A 6,988-nucleotide genomic window follows, 5' to 3' on the forward strand; every position below is an offset into this window, starting at 1 on the left:
GAAACAGGATAGGTCGAGTACAGAACCCTGTGGGACCCCACTGGGAACTTCACGCCAATCTGAGGTCGCACCCCTCTCTGTAACTCTCTGCTTCCTATTGCTTAGGTACTCCCTTACCCACTGGAGTACCCTACCAGTTACTCCAGCTTGTTTCTCATGCTTATTCATTAGCCTCTAATGGAGTACTGTGTCAAAGGCTTTCCCACAGTCCAAGAAAATGCAGTCTGCCCATCCTTCTCTTTCTTGCTTAATCTTTATCACCAGATCGTAGAATTCTGTTAAGCCAGTAAGGCAAGATTTACCCACCCTGAACCCATGTTGATGGGTTGTCACGAAGTCCCTTCTCTCCAGATGTGTTACTAAGTTTTTTTTCGTGATCGTCTCCATCACCTTGCATGGTATACAAGTTAAGGACACTGGCCTGTAGTTGAGTGCCTCTTGTCTGTCACCTTTTTTGAATATTGGGACTACATTGGCTATCTTCCATATTTTGGGTAGGTCTCCAATCTTAAATGACCTACTGTACACTATGGAGAGTGGCAAGCATAGTGATTCTGCACACTCTTTCAATACTCATGGTGAGATTCCATCCGGGCCAACAGCATTTATCACATCCAGATCACACAGAGGCCTCTTGACCTCATCTCTTGTAATTTCGAACCTGTCCAAGGTCACCTGGTTCACTGCCACCTCTCCTACCACAGTGACCTCACCTCGTTCTATTGTGAAGACCTTCTGGTTCCTCAGTTTGAGTTCTTCACACATCTCTCTCATCATTCTCTGTGTACCTGTTCTCACCTATTCTAAGTTTCATCACCAGTTCCTTCACTGTTCTTTTCCTCCTAATGTGACTGTGGAGTAGATTTGGTTCGATCTTGGCTTTTATTAGCTATATCAATTTCGTACTTTTTCTCGGCTTCTCTTTTCACACAACCTTACTCATTCCTGGTTCTCTGGTATCTCTCTCTGCTTTCAGGTGTTCTGATATTTCGGAAGTTCCTCTACGCAAGTTTGTTCAGTTCCTTTGCTTCCATACATGCCCTATTAAACGATTGGGAAATGTGTTGTGATGCTGGCAGTGGTGAAACCAATGGAGGAGGAAATAGCCTATCACCCAACACCTTCACATTGTCAAGTCTACGGGTCTGTGTCATGACTGTTGGATGAGTTGACATAGGACAGTCTACCCATTTCCTTAATGTCTGGTTTTAAAACACAAGAGAGAGAAAGAGAAGGGGAGTGACTGGCTGTCTGGCGGCGGTGGACAGCTGTGTCCCCCGTCCGTGGCCATCAATATCACCTAACTACTAATGGACTGTGTGTGTCTGACTTCCCACGCGTGCCCTAATCTAACCTAAACAACATAATATACCTGATCTCCGAGGCATGTGTTGTCATGTGAGGCTGCTCCTGCTCTCAACATGCTCAACTCTAACCCTACATATTCTTTAACTCGCTATTCATGTTCACCAGCTTAACTCTATGCTCCCATTACATACACTTTCATCATACACACCTGCACATATGCTACACGTACTCTAACTATCCCTACACACACATTTTACAACCCCTCTGTGACTACAACCACGCGAGCGGGTGACCTCTCACACACCCCTGAGACGGGTACCCCGCGCACCTGGGTAGGTGGGTCATACCTGGCACACCTGCCCAGGTGTGCACGTGCGGTTCTAGTCACATATTTCACTACTACATTTCACTATTCTTGTCTCTCTCTCCTCTGCTCTCGAAGCATCAGTGACCCTTAGTTAATTGACCCTGAAATGTCCTATATTTACAAATCTTTCTCTCGCCTTGGTTACTCCTAACGTTATATCATCTGTGTCTGTTCGCAAGCTGAACATAATTTATTTCATCCCAAACTTGTTTCCAACACCAGTTCCACTGTGCTCTGCCTTCCCTTCATATCTGAACTCAAAAATCTCCCTAATACCCTTCGTCCTTGTGACGTTGTGAGATTTTTTTCTACGCCTACCTCCCTTAGGAGGTGGACTACAAGTTTAAAGGCTGCTCACGGCAGTTAAGCAAGAGTCCAATAGAAAAAGGAAAAGCGGGAGCAAACCGCCAGGCCTCCACCACCAGGGGTGAAAACCTGTCCACAATAGGCCGCTGGCTCCTCCTAGTTAAACAGGACGTTAAAACTAATAAAGGGTAACCGACGGGTTCTCACAATCAAATATTTATATTTGATGTGGCGCTATGAATTGGAATTCGAATTCCCAAGAACAGCCGTCATTTCAAGATCACATCAACATTTAATAATATGCAGAAATATGGTGGAATAATATGGTTGAAGGGTTGACATCAAAGACTGTTTTCTATAACATAACAATTTATTAATAACAAGAGACTAACTACTACATTACCGAGTTTACGTTACGTTAATGTCCATCCAGTGGCACGATAACAACCAGCTACATAGCAACCCTTGCTGTGAGGCTGCATACTGAACTAACCTGAACACAGGTGTGCCCACTGATGACGCAATATTGCAAAACAAAGAAAAATATCACAGACTAAGTTACACCACAGCGAATGGTTACGTTATTGTACATCAAGTGGCATTTGCAACACAGCTATTCAACAGCCCCTCAAGAAGTGACAGCAGGCTCCATCTTGCTGACACTTCGGGCTGACAACATGAACTAACTGAACAAATGAAGGATATCCACTGAAGACACAAGCATGCAATCAATAGTGTCTCGGTTTCCCTGACAGCTACTATAATCACAAGCTTAGGGGTCCTCCCGCTCCCCAGGAGAGACCCACGTAACTAGGCGGGTAGTCCAACAGTGACCCCCCCCCCCCTATCACAACCCAGTGTGAACACTCTTTGCAACTCCCTACAAGAAGTTGCCCTGTAAATAGTAACAAAGACAGGCAAGGCGGGATTCTGAGACACAGCTCCACAAATCCCTAGATTACTCTACTCTCGTCACCAGACGACAACCAAAAGAAATTGCCTTAAGTGATTAATTACATTAATTGACTGATCGCAGCAGTCAGCAACAAAGTACTACGGTAATCACAAACAATTGCCTCACACTAGACAACATCATGATGATACTCTACGTTAATCATTAATACTTGTCTCTCTTGTTAACAATAACTGAAACTTATATTACATCACACTTGACTCCTAGCAAGTATTCAGTGAGTAATTCTTAATTAAGGTCAAACGGACCACTAATTACATCCCCATTGAGTTACGTTAACTAAGCCTACCCTAACTTGGTAGCTTCTCAACAGTCTGTGTCAAAAAAATTGCTAGTGAGTGTTAATTACCCTAATTAGCTCCAATCAATTAATTAACTGTCACCATGACCGATAAGTAATCATACATAAATACGTCTCACTCCGCACTGCCTAAGCAGGTCTCATCAAACACTCTGAATTCACGGGAAAAGAGTTAATTACCCCTAATTAACAAGATGTGCCACTAATCCACTGTCCTCAGACAGGATATGATTAATACAACGATTTATGCTAGCTCCATGACCTCGCTTTACAGAGTCATCGAAGCTCTCAGATGTTAATTACTCCACTAATTAACCTGAGCCACTAATTGCTATACCCCAGAGAGGTAATTAGTCTCGAGCAAATTACGGTAACACAAATACTGACAGACTCTGACAGATCCTCTCCCACTACGTGAATTCATGATGAGAAGGCTAATTACATAATTAGCTAGAGTGGTCAATTAGTTGTCACACGGACAATTAATTGCTCCCGAGACATATCTCACTCAAGCTCAACGCTGTTTTCTCGTATAACAGCCCTCACTCACTCAACAATAAGTGTGCACCCCTTATCCAGTTAATTCGCCAATTATTAACTCACTGAATCCTTAAGTTCTCAAAACAACTTAAAGAAACAAAGTAACCCCAGTGTTACATAGGTCACACTACAATGGCATGCAACAACACAAATGCACTGCCCACACAATAATGACACACGGTTGTGCAACACACAAGAGTATACCAATATTACTGCCCCCCCCCTTTTCTTGCAACCGTTGCAAAGGACTACTGTGAACACACTCTTACCTCAGCAAGGCAATTAACCCATCAATTGCCTGCTCTCATTAAGCACTGTGAATTCCCCTGAATAATCCTAGAGGTCCCTTAAGCCCTCAACACAGTTCCTAGGGCAATAATATCGTATAACCTGATAACAATACTGCACAAACCTGCAACATAATGATGCCGTCAGCATACCCCACATGCTAATGACATCATTAGGCAATCAGTCAGCAATCACATCTACTGACTTACCACACAACACAGTACATAAAGCATGCAAATGGACACATAGAAATGGCATTCACATAATCAATGAAAATTATATCATCAGGTAAATGTATCTCTAACTACACAGACCTCAGGGGGTACCCACTGACATCCATGCAAGCTGGCCTGCCTACCTCTAATGATTATAATTTTACATGCTGATACTCATAGCACTAATCCAGTCTGACCGATTATATAGAATCGACAACTGGATCATTTATATGGTAAATCTCTACACTGACCGGTACATACTCGAGTCAGTCTACACACATATATATATAACTACAGTGTGGTCCCGTGTACAACATCTATCTCCAGGTACCGCCCTACCAGTCACCTGGACGTGCTACAGACAGCTGTGTCTCAGCTGCTTCCCTAGCCTGGCGAGGCTCTGAGACAACACAGCTTTACCGTGAATTTCCACTAATACTGAGACACTGTTACACTGGCTATTGTACTCACGTATTTTTTCTCTCCTTTCACTCATTTCCCAGGTCACTACCACTCTAGCTGTCAACACTTAGCTTGCTCCTCATCCGTCGACAAGATGTGGCCCTAGGCTGTCCCGGGAATGTGGCCAAGTGGCCCAAGGAGGTGGCCAAATCATGTGGCCACCGCGTGGCCACGGGTAGCGCATGACGTCATAGCACCCCACCTGGCTGAGCTGGCGTGCGGGGTGGGGTGGGGTTTGGCCGCGCGGGTGGCCTGGGGTGGCCCCCCGGGCAGCTGGCCAAGGTGGGCGGCGCGGGTGGCCGCGGGCGGCCTGTGGCGGCGCGTGTGGCCGCGGGCGGCCTGGGGTGGCCCCCGACTGGCTGGTTGGCGCCCACCAACATACACACGTGGGTGGGAATCACTTTACACCCCCTCATCAGCATGCTTGCTCGTACACTAGGGTGCCAAATGGCCGGCGGCGTCACCACATGGCCGCCGCCAGGTGGAATACAAAAATCCAACAGGGGCCTGTAATATCACACTCAATTACACTGCCCATAATCCACCAATTGTCCATTGACACTAGACAGGATGCTCAGACACGAGGGATGAGGGATCAATCTGATACACCATGAGGCTCTGCCATCTGCCTCATGGGTTAACACTGCAACTGTGTCTTAGTTTGTCACATCGGCCCCAATTTCACACAAATTTGGGCCTAGACACAACCCAGGATGGTAGGAGTGCCATCCCTGCTAGACAACACGGTAACGTCCGCGATTAACGGGTAGAGGGGGAAAACTCCCCCCCTCCACCCAGACACGTCCTCGTCCACCTGCTACCCTGCTCAGACTGCCGATTTCCCGGGCTAGGGAAACTCAAAATGCCCATATCTCCCCCCTACCTTGTCTTGACCAATCAGCAGGGAGCCGGCACACTACCAAGATGCCGCTTCCAACCACAGCTCTTCGCGCCAAAACTCGGCTTGGAGCACAGGTGCCTAAACCAATCACATGCCTCAGTCACCCTCAGGCATCCTGTGACGTCACAAGGAGGGGGAGGCCTAAAAGACAGTGGCGTACTGTCTCACATGGTGGGGGGGGGGAGTAACCCCCCCCCCCCTGTAAAACCGTTGGGAGAGTCAAGTACCTCCCTACACCACTTCACTCTCAACTCCCATCCTATTTCACAAAAACAGGAAAATTTCTGTAATTCTCTCTACAGAGCAATCACAGGCCTCTAACCAGTCCCAACCGATAGTCCTTAACATAAGCTTTCATTCAACACCCCACAAGTATATGTTAGTTTGAAAGCTTCAGTTTTCTAGAGTCCGTAGAGCGACTAGCCTAATCTAGAAACTAGGAAAACTAGCTGAGAGAATCTAGATTCCCTCACAGACGTTAAACTCACCTATCAACAAACTAACACTGTTCGTAGTAATCTGGTTCATACTTCCCCTCCTGCTTCTAATGCTGATGGTGTCAACTCTATTTCCTGTTTGTTTTGTCCTCTCCAATACGTTCGGGAAGCTGACCAGACCCTAAATGACAGACTTAAGAAACACAAAAGAAGTGTTAAGTCTGCAGACGCAAATAATGCTCTCTTCTGTCATGTTAGGGACTCTAATCCTCCTAAAGATGATAATCCCTTTTAAAATAGTCTTCTTTTTTACTACAAAATACTTTTAATAAAAAAGTCATCTAAAATAATCCTGCCTCTACTCTACACAGTCTTGTTGACTTGTTGACTCGGCTCTGATACAAAACCTACCCAACATGAACCTGAGTCCTGGCTTTGTTGTTGTTGACTCTTCCCTTTCACAGTACATATTCTAATGCTCCAACCTTCTTAACAAACGTGATCTGACTTAAGCTTTGTTTAATTTATACCTCTTTTTCATATTCTTACCTTTACTCTTATTCTTATCTTCATCTTATTCTTACCTTCCAATTCTTAAATTATTCTTACATTCATCCTATTTATTCCTTATTTTTACATTCATTATTTTCATATCATATTATTATATATATCCTATTTGAACCTTATGCATACATTCATTATATGCATTCCTTATTTTTAAATTCATCCTCTTCTTACCTTATTCTTACAGGCATCCTACTCCTACCGCTTTGTGCTTGTTGGAGCCCTGATTTTACAGCTCTGTGTTTGCAAGAGCTGTGATCTTACAGTTCTGTGCTTGCAAGAGCCGTGATCTTACAGCTCTGTGATTGCAAGAGCCGTGATCTTAC

Source organism: Procambarus clarkii, chromosome 36 (assembly GCF_040958095.1).
Source record: "Procambarus clarkii isolate CNS0578487 chromosome 36, FALCON_Pclarkii_2.0, whole genome shotgun sequence".
In the NCBI taxonomy this organism is placed as follows: Eukaryota; Metazoa; Arthropoda; class Malacostraca; order Decapoda; family Cambaridae; genus Procambarus; species Procambarus clarkii.